The sequence below is a fragment of the Aedes albopictus genome, chromosome 1 (assembly GCF_035046485.1).
Source record: "Aedes albopictus strain Foshan chromosome 1, AalbF5, whole genome shotgun sequence".
Taxonomy (NCBI): Eukaryota; Metazoa; Arthropoda; class Insecta; order Diptera; family Culicidae; genus Aedes; species Aedes albopictus.
Window position 1 is genome coordinate 237170833 of NC_085136.1, and position 19947 is coordinate 237190779.

Sequence of the window (19947 nt, forward strand, 5' to 3'; positions counted from 1 at the left end):
GGGGTTGGTGTCAGGCCCTACGAGCCAGCCGTAAAAAAACATTGTAACGGCAAATCAGTAACAGAATAATACGAACCGAGACAAACGGCAACAACCCCAGCGAACAAAAAGGACTTGCGATTGGAAACTCGGCACGTGGAACTTCCTATCTCTGAACTTCATTGGGACCACCCGCATACTCGCCGATCTACTGAAGGACCGCGGGTTCGGCATCGTAGAGCTGCAGGAGGTGTGTTGGACAGGATCCATGGTGCGAACGTTTAGAGGTAATCATACCATCTACCAGAGCTGCGGCAACACACGCGAGCTGGGAACAGCTTTCATCGTGATGGGTGATATGCAAAGGCGCGTGATCGGTTGGTGGCCGATCGACGAAAGAATTTGCAGGTTGAGGATCAAAGGCCGATTCTTCAACTTCAGCATAATAAACGTGCACAGCCCACACTCCGGAAGTACTGATGATGACAAGGACGCATTTTACGCGCAGCTCGAACGCGAATACGATCGCTGCCCAAGCCACGACGTCAAGATCATCATAGGTGATTTGAACGCTCAGGTAGGCCAGGAGGAGGAATTTAGACCGACGATTGGTAAGTTCAGCGCCCACCAGCAGACGAACGAAAACGGCCTACGACTCATTGATTTCGCCGCCTCCAAAGATATAGCCATACGTAGCACCTTTTTCCAACACAGCCTCCCTTATCGTTACACCTGGAGATCACCACAGCAGACGGAATCTCAAATCGACCACGTTCTGATTGGCGGACGGCACTTCTCCGACATTATCGACGTCAGGACCTATCGTGGCGCATCCATCGACTCCGACCACTATCTGGTGATGGTCAAACTGCGCCCAAAACTCTCCGTCATCAACAATGTACGATACCGGCGACTGCCACGGTACAACCTAGAGCGACTGAAGCAACCGGATGTCGCCTCAGAATACGCGCAGAATCTCGAGGCCGCGTTGCCAGACGAGGGCGAGCTAGATGAGGCCCCTCTAGAGGACTGCTGGAGTACAGTGAAAGCAGCCATCAACGACGAAGCCGAGAGCACCATCGGGTACGTGGAACGAAATCGACGGAACGAATGGTTCGACGAAGAGTGCATAACGGTTTTGGAGGAGAAGAATGCAGCGAGGGCGGTAATGCTGCAGCAAGGGACTCGACAGAACGTGGAACGTTATAAACAGAAGTGGAAACAGCAGACCCGCCTCTTTCTGGAGAAAAAGCGCCGCCTGGAAGAAGCGGAGTGTGAAGAAATGGAACTGCTGTGCCGTTTCCAAGAAACACGGAAGTTCTATCAGAAGCTCAACGCATCTCGCAACGGCTTCGTGCCGCGAGCCGAAATATGCAGGGATAAAGACGGAGGCCTCTTGACGGACGGACGTGAGGTGATCGAAAGGTGGAAGCAGCACTTCGATCAGCACCTGAACGGCGTGGAGAACGTAGGCACGGGAGCCCACGGCAACGGAGGAAACGACGACGCCTGTGCAGCGGAGGACGGAAATGAACCAACTCCCACGCTGAGGGAAGTTAAGGATACCATTCACCAGCTCAAAACCAACAAATCAGCTGGTAAGGATGGTATCGCAGCTGAACTCATCAAGATGGGCCATAAAAGTTGGCCACCTGTCAGCATCGGCTGATAGTCAGGATCTGGGAAACCGATCAGCTACCGGAGGAGTGGAAGGAAGGGGTAATCTGCCCCATTCACAAGAAAGGCGACCATTTGGAATGTGAGAACTTCTGGGCGATCACTATTTTGAATGCTGCCTACAAAGTGCTATCCCAGATCTTCTTCCGTCGTCTGTCACCTAAAACAAATGAGTTCGTGGGAAGTTATCAAGCCGGCTTCATCGACGGCCGGTCGACAACGGACCAGATCTTTACCGTACGGCAAATCCTCCAGAAATGCCGTGAATACCAGGTCCCAACGCATCACCTGTTCATCGACTTCAAAGCGCCATACGACAATATCGACCGCGCAGAGCGATGGAGAATCATGGACGAAAACGGCTTTCCTGGGAAGCTGACTAGACTGATTAAAGCAACGATGGACGGTGTGCAAAACTGCGTAAGGGTTTCGGGTGAACTATCTAGTTCATTCGAATCTCGCCGGGGACTGCGACAAGGTGATGGACTCTCATGCTTACTATTCAACATCGCTCTGGAAGGTGTGATGCGACGAGCCGGGCCCAACAGCCGGGGAACGATTTTTACAAAATCCGGACAATTTGTGTGCTTTGCGGACGACATGGACATTATTGCCAGAACATTTGGAACGGTGGAAGAGCTGTACACCCGCCTGAAACGCCGAAGCAGCTAAGGTCGGACTGGTGGGGAATGCCTCAAAAACAAAGTACATGCTGGTAGGCGAAACCGAAAACGACCGGATCCGTCTGGGTAGTAATGTTACGATAGACGGGGATACTTTCGAGGTGGTGGAGGAATTCGTCTACCCCGGATCCTTACTGACGGCTGACAACAACGAGAGCCGTGAAATGTGGAGGCGCATCATCAGCGGAAGTCGGGCCTACTACGGGCTCCAGAAGAAACTGCTGTCGAAAAAGATTCACCCACGCACCAAATGCACCAATGTACAAAACGCTAATAAGACCGGTAATCCTCTACGGGCACGAGACATGGACCATGCTCGAGGAGGACCTGCAAGCACTCGAAGTTTTCGAGCGACGCGTGCTAAGGACGATCTTCGGCGGTGTGCAGGAGAACGGTGTGTGGCGAAGAAGAATGAACCACGAGCTCACTGCACTTTACGGCGAACCCAGCATCCAGAAGGTGGCCAAAGCTGGAAGGATGCGGTGGGCATGGCATGTTGCAAGAATGCCGGACAACAACCCTGCAAAGCTGGTGTTTGCAACTGATCCGGTTGGTACAAGAAGGCGTGGAGCGCAGAGAGCACGACGGGCGGACCAGGTGGAGCGTGACTTGGCGAGCATCGGACGCGACCGAGGATGGAGAACGGCAGCCACGAACCGTGTATTATGGAGAAATATTGTTGATTCAGTTTTATCTTGAATTTGATGTAATACTAAATAAATGAAATGAAGTATCATTATCCAATAAATAAAAAAAATATATTACATGATCTTTTTTTTTCATAACATATGGACATCAATGCCGGCTTCCTTTTATAAGACATGCATCTATCGGATGCAACAACTGTATCTGAGAAAATGGTTTTGAAATCCTGCGTAAAAATAATGAATAATGAAAGAATAATGTGTTTGAAAATCAATTTCGCTCAAATGCTTCTTACGACCAATAGTTTGCTGCTTGCTATAAGGAACTGCACACCGCTAAGGTTGTTTTTGGCATTATTGTATTATTCTAGATGTTCCTTATATACTTCCTTGAAGAATTCCAATTTCTTGAGGAGCTCCTCTAGCAGCTGTATAAGGAATTTCTCATAATGTTCTTTATAGGATAGGGTTCCCCAACAGGAGAAGGATAACATTTTCATAGGAATTCCTTCCTCTCTCTCTCTCTCTTCTTGGCGTAACGTCCTCACTGGGACAAAGCCTGCTTCTCAGCTTAGTGTTCTATGAGCACTTCCACAGTTATTAACTGAGAGCTTCCTCTGCCAATGACCATTTTGCATGCGTATATCGTGTGGCAGGCACGAAGATACTCTATGCCCAAGGAAGTCAAGGAAATTTCCTTTACGAAAAGATCCTGGACCGACCGGGAATCGAACCCGTCACCCTCAGCATGGTCATGCTGAATACCCGTGCGTTTACCGCCTCGGCTATATGGGCCTTCCAGGAATTCCAGAAAAAGCTTCTAAAACATCCCAATTGGATTTGGAGGAATCTCAAAAGGAATTCCTCAAGGAACTTCCTGAAGAATTTCGGAAGAAACTCCTGGAGGAATCTTTAAAGGAAATCCCCTGAGGAGTTCCTGGAGCAACTCTAGATGGAACTTTTGGAGAAATCGTGAATTAACTCCAGGAGGAATCTTAGAAGGAGCTATTTGTAGAGTCTCATAAGAAACTCCTAGTTCAATTTCTAAAGAAAACACGGAAGAAATACTTGAAGGAATCCCGGAAGGATTTTCTGAAAGAATCTCGAAAATAACTTTTGGGGAATCGCGGAAGATATCCAGATAGAACTCCTGGTGAAATATAAGAAAGATAATCCTGGAAGAATTCCAGATGGAGTGAATGGATGGATGCCGGAAAGAAAAGTTCCTGGAGGAGTCTTAAAAAACCTGAATAAATCCTAGAAGGAAATCCTCGAGAAATCCCAGAAGAAACCCCCAGAAAACTCTTGGAAGGAATTTCTGAAGAAATCCGAAAAAGAACTCCTGGGGGAATCACAGAAGAATGTCGGAGATCTCGGAATGAATATCTGAGTGAATTCCTGAAGGAAACCAACAAGGAACTCCTGGAGGAATCCCGAAAGGGACTCCTTAAGGAAACCCAGAAAGAAGTTCTGATGGAATCTCAAAATAAATTCTGGTTAAGATCCCTGAAGAGATGTCCGAAGAAAATGCTGGTAAAACAGAGGAGAAGAAAACCTTGAAAGAACTCCCGAAGGAAACCATGGATAAACTTTAAGAAAAACCTCAGAAAAAAAAAACTCCCGGAGAAATCCCAAAAGGAACTTTTGGTGGAATCCAACAAGGACTTTCATCAAAAGAGCTGCTAGGCTAATATGGTATTGAAATGTGAACTGTATTTGGAGCATCGATCCTAGATCCGCGGCGTGATAGTCACGTGTTGATGGCTTGCCCGACACTTGAAAGAGGTTTCCAAAGTGCTGGAACCAGCGTTTCAACTGTCCAGACGTGTCTTTCACGGGCATCGTAGCATTCCTCTTAGTCCCACTAAGGCGACGTGAAACATCGTAGAAGAGCCGGATGTCGCTAATGTTTGCGGCTTTCTCGCTTTCGTCGGCTAGGAAGTCCGCCCACGCTCTTTTGTCCCGTCTACATGAACGTTTCACTTCCTTCTCGAGAGCCGAATAGCGCTAAAAGGCTACGGCTTTGGCTCCACGTGTTTTCACACGCTTTGGCGTTCCTTCGCTCCTTTATCTTCTTCCAGGTATCATCTGTGATCCACTGGTTTCTCCGGGTGCGTAACTCACCCAAATTATTCTCGCCGGTGGCGATGAAGGCGTTTTTGATGGCGCTCCATTGATCTTCTACGCTTCCACCTTCTGGAAATCCGCAGCACGCTCTCTCTAGCTCCTCGACGAAGGACCTTTTCAATTTTTCACCGGCGCCCGATTTTCTCCTCCTGTCGATGGATCCCAGCAATGCGCAGTCGGATGTCGCCGATTAGGAGATGATGGTCGGATGCAAAAACTCTTCAAACAGCTCTCCGTTTTCGCTCCGAGACCATGGCGTCCCATGACGTACTCAAAGTCGGAGTTGTCGGACCCAACCTTCGCGTTGAAGTCGCCCATTTATTATTATTATTTATTTATTAAGTTGAACATCAAATTCATGATAAAACTGAATCAACAACTTGCCGCCATAATACTCGATTTTCAGCTGCAGTTCTCCAACGTCAATCACGCCGTACGCTCGCCAGATCACGCTCCACCTGGTCCGCCCATCGTGCTCTCTACGCCCCACACCTTCTTGTACCAACCGGATGGTTAGCAAACACCAACCTTGCAGGGTTGTTATCCAGCATTCTTGAAACATGCCCTGCCAACCGTATCCGTCCAGCTTAAGCCACTTTCAGGCTGTTGGGTTCACCGTAGGGTGCAGCGAGCTCGTGGTTCATTCTTCTCCACCACACACCGTTCTCCTGCACGCCGCCGATGATCGTCCTTAGCACGCGTCGCTCGAAAACTCCGAGTGCGTGCAGGTTCTCCTCGGGCATCGTCCATGTCTTGTGTCCGTAGAGAACCCGGTCTTATTAGGGTCTTGTACATTTGGTGCGAGGTGAATCTTTTTTGACCGCAGTTTCATCTGTAGCCCGTAGTAGGCACGACTTCCGCTGATGATGCGCATTCGTATTTCACGGCTTACGTTATTGTCAGCCGTTAGCATGGAACCGAGGTAGACGAATTATTCTACCACTTCGAAAATATCCTCGTCTATCGTAACATCGCTGCCAAGGCTTGACCTGTCTCGCTCAGTCCCACCTACCAGCATGTACTTTGTCTTAGCTGCATTCAACACTAGTCCGACCTTTGCTGCTTCACGTTTCACGCGGGTGTACAGTTCTGACACCGTACCAAATGTTCTAGCAATAATATCCATGTCATCTGCAAAACAGACAAATTGGCTGGATTTCGTGAAGATCATACCCCGGCTGTTTAGCCCGGCTCGTCGCATCACATCTTCCAGGGTGATGTTGAATAGTAGGCAGGAAAGTCCATCACCTTGTCGTAGTCCCCGTCGAGATTCCAATGAACTGGATAGTTCACCCGAAATCCTTACGCTGCACAGTGTTTTATTTTGCCGATTTCGTGCGCTTTTTTAATAACTTTTTAACCGTTGGTTTTTGCGATATAGTTTCCTCGGAGAAGTTTCTACATAAGACAAAGCGCATCTTTTGACATGAACAGCTGGATGATCAATCCACCTATAAGTGAGATAAAAAAAATATTTTTTTTTTTTTTTTCAAAAAATGCAGATAGACGTTTGATGTCTTCGGCAAAGTTGTGCAAAATGCAATTTGCTAAATCTAATTCTTTACGAGATATATTGCGTTGTATGTGCATGACCCGTAGAAATCATATATTTCATCATAACTTTTTAACGGGATTTTTTACATTTTTTTTGTCTTCTACAAAGTTGTTAAGAATATAAAAATACATGTTTTTGCTGAACATCAAAAAACGATAGCTTTTGAAATAAAAAAGTCATTTACAAATTACTGATTTTTATAGGGTAACTTTGAACACGTCTAACTGCTTTCGGCGCAAAATGGCGCAGAGAACCGTTTCAAATAATGAAACAACTATGTTTCTACTTTATGAAAATAGCTTAAACTTTTATATGCAAGTGTATTCTTTAAGTGTTATGGTAAGAAAATAAACAATTATCAAATATTTAAAATATTGATTAATTTCTTAAATTAATGAGATAGAGTCGTAATGTTCAGCAAAATTGTGTATTTTTATATGCTCAACAACTTTCTAGAATATTCATAAACCACGTAGACCAAAATTTGGCCGAACCCCTTGCTCCCCAGATTTTTCTTCATACAAAAATTTTGAAATTTATATGGAGCGTAGACTTTGGCCAGACAAACCCCGCCCCCTGAAGTCTTCGTGGTTTAGAAACGACCCCGCACGGTCATCGAGGAAGGGAAGGAAACTTAGTGTGACGTACGTTGCTAACAGTGACCGAGATCACCTCATCTTCTCCACGACTATCAAAGGAAGGAGTTTTTGTTAGTGGGGAGGGGGGGGGGGGGGGGGAGTCACATGATCTGGATTCAGTTTAGTAAGTAATGTGATTCATGCAACCTTTATTTTAAAATACACTAAGGTACACCGGGGCAAGTTGAAACGGGTGGGCATGATGAAACAGCGGGTTAACATGATGTTATCCAATGATGGTAAACAGCATGAATGCCAAAACACATAGTTTTTGATTCAAACAATCTTTCGGCGAAAGAAAAATTTGTAAATTGTATTGTAAACTATTTCAAAACTTCGTGTTTCATCTTGCCCCACCCGTTTCAACTTGCCCCGGTGTACCTTACACCGTCTTCAATCAAAGGTTGAACATACTGAACGATAACTAACATGAGACAACGGATAACACACGAAACACCTAGTGGTCTAGTGGAGAATTTTCTATTTGACGAAAAGTTTTCTTCTACTGGAGCGGAAATCGAACCCACACTGCAAGGCTGACGAAACGCCTAGACAACTGACACCGCTAACAGCATGGCCACGAAGCCCACAAATCATATATCAATATTTGAATTAAAACACATTCTGACACCGAAGACGACCATTCAAATTATTTTATCACTGCATGAAAAATGAAAGAAAAATGTTTAATAACAAAAATTGATTTGGAAACTTGTGCTGACATTTAACGTGACGAACCTTTCAACTTTTATTGGTTAAACGCACAAATGGTTTCGTTTTATAAATCATCAAATAGCTGTTTTCATTTCACGCTTAGCTTTGGTCGAGAACGGTCGTGTTAGCGAATCAGTGTTCGATTATAGTGTTGGAAGTAAAGCCTATTGTTCTCTCCGTTGGACGACCTTTTGTTGAGATAAGTATCATTGTTCTCCGCCCTTCGTATTTGAAAAGTGAGCTAGACAACCTGACCGCATATCCCGTGCGGTCATGGACACCGACATAAAAGAACCTCCTGATTTGACACATCCAGAAAATTCACCTAGAGCCAGAGCTTATCCCGCTATTGCCAAGCCTCCTTACATCGTTTTCTTTCGTCAAATTGAAAAACCGCTAGATATTACGACAATCTCCAATGATCTCCATAAGCATTACCGCTCGATTCAACAAATCCGCAAAATTACTTTGAAGAAGATTCGCGTAGTTGTGTCAGATCGCAACGATGCTAATGCCATCGTAAAGAACAAGCTCTTCAAGCAGTACAGGGTCTACATTCCAAGCGAGGAGGTAGAGATAGACGGCGTCATTGATGATTCCTCAATGAACACCCAACATATACTGGAAAATGGCGTCGGCAAATTCAGAAATCCCAATGCTCCCTCGGTGAATATTCTGGACGTTGCTCAACTAGTCACTTCTCGAAAAGAAGGAGAGAATGTCGTTTACGATCCAATCCACTCATTTCGCATTACATTCGAGGGAACCGCTCTTCCCGATTACCTTGAAATCAACCTTGCGTTGATTCCAGTACGGCTGTATGTCCCGAAAGTCTTGCTGTGTACGAACTGCAAACGTTACGGCCACTCATCCAAAATGTGCGACAATAAAGCACGACGTGGTAAGTGTGCTGAGATCCATGACGAATCTGCGTGTACCTTCGTGTCCCCTCTTTGTATCCGCTGCAATACAGAACATTATCCTTCTCCAAAAAGTTGCCCATCATATGTGGATCACGTGAGTATGACTCGCCGAAAACTGCTAGAAAAATCCAAACTCTCATTTGCTGAGTTACTTTCAAATGCCGACGAAGAAACAGTGGCTCTCGAAAATGCGTTCTCACCACTAGCAGACCTTCCAGAAAACGATCCTGATGACAATGGAAACTGTAGCTATACCTTTCTTCTCATAACGAAAGAAAAAGACCGCGATCACGAAGAAAACACTAGATAACTCGTCTTCCCAAAGTCAGCTTGCGCCGAACAATCTCCCATCAGAGCGATTAATTTCGACTAAATTCTCTCAAAACAGACCCAATCCGAGCAAATCTCAGCAGTTTTACAAACTCTCCCAAAAAGACACACAACAATCTTCCAGCTCCAGCTTCAATATCCATGATAAAACACAGTTTCCCTCGCTCCCAGCATTTCTAAAAAGACAGAATGACTCTCGCTCTGATCAGTCCAACTTATCGATACCACAGTTAGTTCGTTTGCTGTGCTCCGCATTCCGCATTTCCAGCATGTGGATGTTTGTTGTATAAAGTACGATGCCCCTGCTTAGCCTAATCTGGGAAAAGATAATCGTTCACGTGCCCCTCCTTGCTTTATTGCTGCTTACGATGCCTAACGATTCTCCTAGCCAAATTTGCCTGCTTCAATGGAATGCGCATAGTATTCTCCCTAAAATAGCAAACCTTAGATCCTTAATCAATCTTAATAATGTTCAGGTGTTAGCTTTATCGGAGACATGGCTAACAGAAGATAAAAATTTCTATGTGCCTAATTTCAATATTATCAGAAGTGATAGAGATCAGCCCTATGGAGGAGTCTTGCTAGAGTTCAAGCATGGGATTGAATTCAATCGGATTCAGATCGAACAGTCCTCTCCTATTGAGATAGTAGCAGCTGCCGTCAAATTAAAATCTTATGCGTTAACTATTGCTTCAATCTATATTCCGCCGAATGTTAATCTCAGATACAACGACATAAAACATATCGTAGACTCGTTTCCTCCACCTCTGTTGCTCTTAGGGGATTTCAATTCGAAGGGATGTGCATGGGGTGAACTTATAGATGATAACAGGGCAAAAACAATTTATGAATTAACTGATGAATTCGATCTAGTATTTCTAAATACCGGTGAGATAACTAGAATAGCGTGCCCAGACCAACAATGCAGCAGATTAGATTTGTCACTATGCTATTCGAGATTAGCTTTGAATTTCTCGTGGAAGGTTATAGACGATCCATCTGGAAGCGATCACCTTCCAATAGTTGTATCACTTCAGTCCAATGAGCCAGAACCGGAATCCAAAACTAACTATGATTTAACCAAGCATATTGATTGGGATAGGTATAAGCGGAAATTGAGTACGTTCGTTTCTGATTTAGTACACTTTGAAGATCCTCTATCGTTGCACAAAACGCTGATTCACACTATTAAACAAGCTGCGATCGAAAGCCAAACTAAGCCCATTCCTACTAATGGCAGTTTTTGGAAAAACCCTACAGTGTGGTGGGATTGGGAATGTTCTAAAATGTTGAAGAAACGTCCAAATGCATTTAAGCAATTTAGATCTTCGGGAAGAACAGAAGACTTTCTTAATTACAAAAAAGTTGAGGCGGAATCAAAGCGATTATTTAAAACTAAAAAACGTGGGTATTGGAAACAACTGATAGAATCGTTCGATAAGGATACTGCTCTTAAATCCTTGTGGTCGATTGCCAAGAAAATGCGTAACTGTAACGTTCCTAGAGAGGCCCCAGACCGTTATTCAGAAGAATGGATTGAGCAGTTTAGTAGCAAAATTGCCCCCCCTTTCGTACCAAGTCCGAAACCCGAAATAGCCATCGAAGGTAGATCAGGTGAAATCAACGAATTAACAAAGGATTTTAGCATGGGAGAATTGGAATCTGCATTATGTTTGGCAGAAAATAACGCGCCTGGAATAGATGGCATTAAGTTCTCTCTTTTGAAAAACTTACCGTTAAACGCAAAACAGCTTTTATTGCAACTTTACAACGAATTTTTTAAATCAAACATTTGTCCCCAGACATGGTATGAGGTTAAAGTACTGCCGATTCTTAAACCTGGAAAGGATGCTGCAGACCATAATTCTTATCGACCCATTTCACTCTTAGTATGCGATAGAAAAGCCTTTGAAAAAATGTTGCTAGTTCGTATGGAAAACTGGGCTGAGAAGCACAATATTCTATCCGCTTCACAATACGGTTTCAGACGAGAACGACGTACAACTGACTGTTTAGCTAAATTTACAACTGCTATCCAATTAGCATTCACCAAAAAGGAAAACTTGACCGTGGTGTTTTTAGATATTTCTGGAGCTTTTGACTCTATTCGTGTTGATATTTTGTATGAAAAGCTATTGCTTGCAGGGTTTCCCAACCAAATCAGCGATTTTTTGTACACGCTTTTGTAGACGAGAAGTTTACATTTCGCCACCAACGGACATATAAAAAAAGTCCGGGTAGGATATCTCGGTGTTCATGCCTGTCGCCTCTTCTGTATAATATATATGTCTAAGATATTGATTCATACATTTCGGATGATTGTGAGCTTATACAGTTTGCTGATGATGCGGTAATATGGATCTCTGAAAAAGATGATGAGATAGCGAGAACCCATATGCAACACGCAGTTCAAAACCTTGAATCATGGTCAACCTCAAACGGTTTAACCTTTTCCAGTAGTAAAAGTGAAGTGATGATATTTTCAAGAAAACATAAAGTTCCTAAAATAAAGATTTTGATGGATAAACATGAGCTCAAAACAGTAGAATCTCACAAATACTTAGGAATTTGGTTTGATCGTAAGTGCTTATGGGGTGGACAGATTAGAGAAACTGTTAGGAAGTGTCAAAAACGAATGAACTTTTTGAAAACGATCTGCAGCACATGGTGGGGGGCCCATCCTTCTGACATGCTTACATTATACAAGACAACCATACTTTCCGTGATGGAGTACGGATGTATAACTTTCTCTAGTGCAGCCAAAACACATATGCTCAAATTAGAACGCATCCAATACAGAGCAATAAGAATCTGTTTAGGAAGCATGATGTCTACCCACACTTCTTCTTTGGAAGTTATGGCTGGCATTAAACCGCTAAAATTGAGGTTTGAAGAGTTAAACCTCCGATTACTAGTTAAATGCATCACAGTAGACCATCAACTCAAGAGTGATCTTAGCGTTTTGAAGAATTTGAAACCAGACCATCACCTCGTTTTATACTACAATGTTTTAACGGGATTGAACGTTCACTTAAGCATAAGCACAAGCACATCCAATTTTGAAATCGACGACTTCCTATTTATACCTCAAGTCGACCTAACACTGCACGAAGAGCTTCAAAATATCTCAGAGAACTGTCACGAACAACTAGCGATTAACCTGTTTCGGAATATTACAGAAACTGTAGGTTTTGGATTATACCACAAAACCATCAGGCTCAGCTACAGACTTGAACCACCTGCATCAATATTTTGTGCAGAAGCTCTAGCAATTCATCAAGCGTGCAAAATAATTGATAGTCTCCCAGTAGGATTTTAGTTGATTTGCTCCCATAGTATGAGCACTCTCAAAGCGCTTTCTTCATGTGTTATCAATAAAAATTGCAACAGCATTGTTTTACAGATTAAGAATTTTTTAAGAATTCAGTATTCGCACGGATGTGAAATAAAGTTTTTGTGGGTCCCGGCTCATTGTGGCATACCTGGCAATGAGTCTGCGGACGATCTTGCAAAAACTGGCGCATTAGCAGGAGAATTTTTCGATCGGTCTATCGAAAATGTTGAGTACTTACCCATGGTCAAGAGTAGTATAAAAGACAAATGGCAACATAAGTGGACTGAAGATAATTTGGGCAGGTTTTGCTATTCGATATTACCGAAAACTAACGATAAACCCTGGTTTAGCAAGAATGATTTCAACCGTAACTTCATTAAAAATATGAGCAGATTGATGTCTAATCACTATTGCCTCTCTTCTCATCTGTTCCGTATAGGCTTGAAACAATCAAATGTTTGCGAGTGTGGGAACGGATATGAAGACTTCGACCATGTTTTGTGGAACTGTCAAAGATATACTGACCAACGCAGGACAATGACGGACGAATTGCGGAAAATAGGACTTACGACTCCGACTAGCATTAGAGATATTCTGGGAACAATGAACAACGAAATTTTGATTATCATTAACAGTTTCATTAACAAAGCCAAAATAGTTATATAATAGTTATTGTTCACTTTCAACGAAATTCATGATTTGTATTTTTTATTTATTATTATTTACTATTAATTATAATTTAAGGTAGTTGCCACTCGGCACCGTTATGCTGTTAATTGCTATTGTGCCTAATAAAAAAAATAGCTGTTTTCATATGGAACGAACTAACTGATAAAATTCCATCCTTCGCTCCAGTGATAATGTGCTCCTAATCGAATGCGGACCTGGGATGGGATTCTTGTAAAGAATTACAATCACTTGCCACTATCTCAGTTCAGATGCATGCTATCAAAAAACAATGTATGGATGAATTAAACCTTGTAGTTTTATCTGAAAGTTTGCCGAATGACATTGGGGACGCACACGCATACCAAAGTCGTGAACGAGCTGTGAAGGCTCTCCATGCCGTGAATGTTGACTTAATTATTGATGCTACGCTAGTATTGTTCTACAAAGTTTTAGGTAAAACAAAAATGAAAATGTGTTCCATACATTGATTTTTGCTACCATGTTTCTGAAGCGAATTAACAGCAAGTGAATGTAAGTGATTGCAAATGAATGATCTCATCCTTGATGCGGACATAAGCAAACTTTCTATATTCTATATTTTCTTTATTTGAAATTTAACATTCTTTCAGACTGTAACTCTCTAAACTCTGAAAAATAAAAAAAACTCGTGGAGCCAATGACTTTGCACACAAGCAACAGATTATATACCTTCTCTAATTATATGCTCTAATAGTTCCAAGTACACTCTTTGAAATGTGTTTTAGTTAATTGTTCTCAAAACACTCTTCAAATAAAATGGCCTACAAGCTGTTGCTTAAGCGAGTGCACCCAACGTAATATGATATCTTTGTGTATCAATTGACTTTAAAGTTCTCACGGGCATCGTATCGTTCCCAATTAAGTTGCTTGCACCAAACAAGCGGGTTCCATTTCCAAGCTTCCCGCCCAATTCCGATTCCCAATAATGTTGCGTGGGCTACAAAACATTGCCAATTCATTCCACAGCTAATGATCGACCGAAAACACTAAAATCCTACAATATTCTCCTCTCGTAAATATCACCTTTCCCATCGTAAATCCGTAACTTTATGTCCCCCGTTCTGAAACGATCGTGAATCACCGAAAGTTGCAACGAACGACTTCAATCCATAAAACTGCACTCATCGGATCACAAAGTAAGTTCACTCTCGACATGTTCTGGATGGACAGGAGCCACCGAACTCGAACAACCAGCGGTCGTAATTATTCCAGTTCGTCAATCACAAATCCGCAAACAACTCAATTCAGTAAAACTCCAAAGATTATCCCACACGATTCCCGACCCGTCGTGGCTTGGCTGCCCTCCTAAATCTACCGCACCACCGTGTGAGTGTGCCCCCTAATTAAATAATTCATATTCAGAAACATAAAATTAAATTTAAATATTTATGCACAATAAAATCAAACAACATATTAAATTATGTATCAAAACGAATCGGGCAGCCGTTTCAGATCCAACCGAGGTATTTCGAGCGCCGAACGTGTGGTGAGCGAATATTAATGACCCCTCCCCGCGGTTCAAACCCGAGCTTTGTATAGGGAGCAACTACGAGGCATGAGAAATTTGGAGTTTTTTTTCCTGTTTCGGGTGGAAGGCGCATGGAAATTTGTTTTATTATGCAGCTGAACTGTCAACACGATTACGGCGACTGAGCACGTGGGATACGGGGATATGAGGATGAACCCAAAGGGACTCGCGAATGGGAATGAATATGATTGTGTCGTTGTTTGGCCTTTCTGATGATTTTACGACCATGTTGCCCAATTTTATTAACTTTGTACTTCTGGCTTTGATCTGTGATCAGGGCATTTAAAGATCGAAAAACTGCATTTGGAAATGCAAGTGGAATTTTTGATGTTGAAAGACATGATGATGAATACATATGATGATCGTTATTTTTTGCTAAACCTATTTACGATAAAATACCTACATTTCTTGATAGTAAGACTTTGTAGAGTTAATAATGATCAAATGTTTGCTTGTCTTTTAGCATTGCGTTTTCTCGTGAAAACTGGTACCAAAATTGGACGCTTACCCACTTTGTTCAATGGGTCTTCAGCAAAATAGTGCAAAATAGAATTATGGTGTTACACGCAATATGAATTCCCAAGAAGGGGTTTCAACATGCTGTGGTAAATACTTCATATTGGGGATCTGGAGAAGGCTTCGGATGGCAATGATTTCAAGGCAATGCGAAACTTTAATATGAAGTCATCATCTCGACTCTTCAAATGCAATGGAAAATATCGAGAAAATTATCAATTATAGAAAAAAAAATGTCGTGAGAGAATGTTAGTCTTGAACAATTAGTGATGCTAGAATTGGAGAAGACTCCATAGATTGAGTTAGAATTCCTTGACCGAAAATTTCGATCAGGATCCTTGTTGTAATCTACAGAGATTCCTTCAAGGATTCATGCATGAATTTCTCCAAGAATTCCCCTAAAAATCTTCCAGGTATTCCTTCAGAAACTATTCCAGGAAGCCTCATATATTTCTCTAGAAATTCCTCAAATGATTCCTCCAGGAATTCCTCCAGAATTACCTCCAGGAATTCCTCCAGGAATTCCTCCTGAAATTTCTTCTAGGAAAAATTCTATAGGAATGTCTTCCAGAATTCCCTCAATAATTCCTCCAGGGATTCTTTAAGAAATTGCTCCACGGATTGCTCCAGCAATTCCTAAAGGCATTTCTCATGAAGGTCTTCCGGAAATTCCTCCTGGAATTCCTCGAGAAACTTCTCCAGGAATTCCTCCAGAAAATTATCCAGAAAATTCTCAAGGGTTTTTTTTCAGGAATTCTTCCATTTTACCAAAAAATCCTCTAGGAATTTTTGCCACGATTCTTCCAGAGAATCCTAAAGAAATGTCTCCCGGAACTCTTCCAGAAATTCCGCAAGGATTTCCTCCAGGAAATCCTCAACGGATTCCTTAAGGAATATCTTCAGGATTTTTTCCAGGAATTTCCTCAGGAATTCCTTCAGGGATTTCCTTCAGAAGTTCCTCCAAAAATTGCTGAATTTCTTCAGAAATTTATCAAAAAAAAAAAATCCTCCAGGTATTCCTTTAGAAATTCCTCGAGGGATTCCTTAAAACATTTCGCCAGATATTACTCCAAGATGCCTCCAGGGATTTCTTCCAGGAATTCCTCCACGGATTCCTCCAGAAAATCCTAAAAGAATTTCTCCCCGAACTCTTCCAGGAATTCCTCGAGGAATTCCGCGAAGCATTCCTCCAGGGAATCCTTCAGAAAATTCTTTAAGATTTTTTCCAGAAATTTCTTCAGAAATTTTCCCAGGTATTCATTAATGAATATCTTCAGAAATTCCTCAAAAAACTCCTCCAGAAATTCCTCCAGGAATCTCTCCCGTAAGTACTCCAGGGATTCCTCCAGAGATCCCTCCTGAAAATTTTCTACGAAAAATCCTCTGCGAATGTATGCCAGATTCCTCCATACAATCCTAAAGGAATTTCTCACGGAACTCTTCCAGGAATTCCTCCAGAAATTCCTCCAGGAATTCTTTCAGAAATTTGTCGAGGACGAACTTCACAAATTTCTCCAGGGATTCCTAGGAATTTCTGCCAGAATATTCCGGGCATGTCTCCTGGAACTCTTACAAGAATTCCACGCGAAATTCGGGAGGAATTTGTCCAGGGAATCCTCCTCGGATTCCTCCAGGAATTTCTTCAAGATTTTTTCCAGCAATTTCTTGAAGAATTCCTCCAGGGATTCTTTAAAGAATTTCATCAGAAATTCCACAAAAAAAATCCTTTAGGTATGCCTACAGAAATTGCTCGAGGAGTTTCTTCAGATATTCCTCCAGAAATTTCTCCGAGATGCCTCCAGGGATTTCTTCTACAAATTCCTCCAAAAATCGTACAGGAATTTCTCCTGGAGCTCTTCCAGGAATTCTTCCAGGAGTTTCTTGATAAATTTCGCTAGAAATTCCTCCAGGGAATCCTCCACGGAATCTCTCAGGAATTTCTCCAGGATTTTTTCCAGCAATTTCTTCAGAAATTCCTCCAGGGATTGAATATTGAATGTCTTCAGAAATTCCTCGAAGAGTTCCTTCAGACATTCTTCCACATTTTTTTTTCCAGGAAGCCTCATGTATTTTCCCAGAAATTATCCAAACAATTCCTCCAGTAAATATTCCAACGATTTATCCAAAGGTTCCTCCGGAAATTTTTTCTAGGGGAAGCCTAGTGGTTAAGGCTATGGATCGCCAATCCGGAGACGGCGGGTTCGATTCCCGTTCCGGTCGGGAAAACTTTCTTGACTCCCTGGGCATAGTGTATCATTGTACTTGCCTCCCAATATACAAATTCAAAATGGCAGGTAAAAAAGCCCTTCAATTCAATTAATTAATAAGTGAACACTAAGTTGAAGCGAGGCAGGCCAAGTCCCAGCGGGGACGTAGAGCCATAAAGAAGAAGAAGAAGGGAAATCTTTTAGGAATGTCTGCCAGAATTCTTCCAATATTTCCTCTAGGGATTCCTCCAGGAATTGCTTCACGGATTCCTCCAGCTAATCCTAAAGGAATTTCTCACGAAACACTCCCAGGACTTCCTCCTAGAATTTCTCAAGAAATTTCTCCAAGGATTCCACTATCCATTCCTCCAGAAAATTCTCCAGGAAATTCGCAAGGATTTTTTTCAGGAATTCTTCCATGAATTTCTCCAGAAAAATCTCTAGGAATTATTTCAGAAATTTCTCAAGGAGGAACGCCAGAAATTCTTCCAGGAAGTCGTCCAGGGATCCCTCTCAAAAATCTTCTGGGAATTTCTGCCAGATTTCATCCAGAGAATCCTGAAAGAATGTCTCCCGGAACTCTTCCTAAAATTCCTCGAGTAATTGCTACAGGAAATCCTCCTTGCATTCCTCCAAGAATTTTTCCAGAACTTTTCCAGGAATTCCTCAAGGAATTTCTCCAGGGATTTATTAATAAATTTCTTCAGAAATTGCTTTAAAAAAACCTGCAGAAATTCTTTTAGAAATTCCTCGGGGAGTTCCTTCAGACATTCCTTCGAAAATTTCTCCAGACAGCTTCATGTATTTCTCCAGGACTTCCTTCAGAATTAACTCCATGAACTCTCCCAGAATTACCTCTAGGAATTCCTCCAGAGATTCCTTCCGAAATCCTCTAAGAATGTCTGCCGAAATTTCACCAATTTTTCCTCCAGGGATTCTCCAAGGAATTGCTCCACGGATTCCTCCAAAAGGAATTTCTCCCGCAACTCTTCCAGGATTCCTCCATGGACTTCTCCAGGAAATTCTCAAGGGCTTCTTCAAGAATTCCTTCAACGATTTATTCATAAATTTCTTCAGAAATTCATGAAAAAAGTCAACCAGAAAATCCTCTAGAAATTTCAGCCGGAATTCCTTCAAAGAATCATGAAGGAATGTCTCCCGAAACTCTTCCAAGAATTCCTGCAGAGATACCTCCATGGATTCTTCCAGGAATTTATCCTGGGATTCCTCCAGGAATTCCTCTGCGGAATCCTCCACAATCAATCAATTTCTCCCGGAACTCTTCTAGGAATTCCTCCAGGGATACTTCCATGGAATCCTCATGAAATAGCTCCAGGGATTGCTGCAAGAATTCCTCCAGAAAATTTTCTAGGGATTTCTGCCAGGATTCCTCCAATATTTTCTCCAGGGATTCTTGCAGTGATTCTTCAACGGATTCCTCCAGAAAATCCTAAATGATTTTTTCCCGGAACTTTTCGGGGAATTTCTCTAGAAATTCCTTCAGGGATTTCTCCATGAATTCTGCCTTCAATCATTTCAGTAGAGGGCAAAACGACTATGTCATATGTAATAGAATCCCTGTAATCACATTCTGATGACCAATGGTAAATACATAATGCATTTTAGGATATATTCAATCAATATAAGAAAATTAAATTAGGGCCCATATAGCCGAGGCGGTAAACGCACGGGTATTCAGCATGACCATGCTGAGGGTGACGGGTTCGATTCCCGGTCGGTCCAGGATCTTTTCGTAAAGGAAATTTCCTTGACTTCTTTGGGCATAGAGTATCTTCGTGCCTGCCACACGATATACACATGCAAAATGGTCATTGGCAGAGGTAGCGCTCATTTAATAACTGTGGAAGTGCTCATAGAACACTAAGCTGAGAAGCAGGCTTTGTCCCAGTGAGGACGTTACGCCAAGAAGAGGAGAGAGGAAGAAAATTAAAATACCCTTCACACACTGCTAACATGCTAATATGTGAATTCCATCATTATTGGCTTGTGATAGCAGCCAACAGAAAAGAGAAAAGGTAATCTCTAAAAAGGTTTTGCTGACGAAAGTCGTCGATCAGTGGTTCAAACATTCAATGTAGTTGCATTTAAATAATAGGAACTTATTAACGTCCAAGTGTGTTGCTTGAATTATGTGTCTCTGACAGATTTCGGGTCGCTGAATCCGAATCCGGGCTCAGATTTGCTCCAGAACGTCACAGTTTTGACCTATACCTCAATTTATAGGGCAAAATATGCAATTTTGGGCTTTATTGACTGCAAGCCATTAAGCATGGAAATATTATTTTAAAGCAACTAAAAGGTAAACTGGTCAATTAACATCTAAATTAACGACACATGCAAAATATTTCTTTTTACCAAATCAA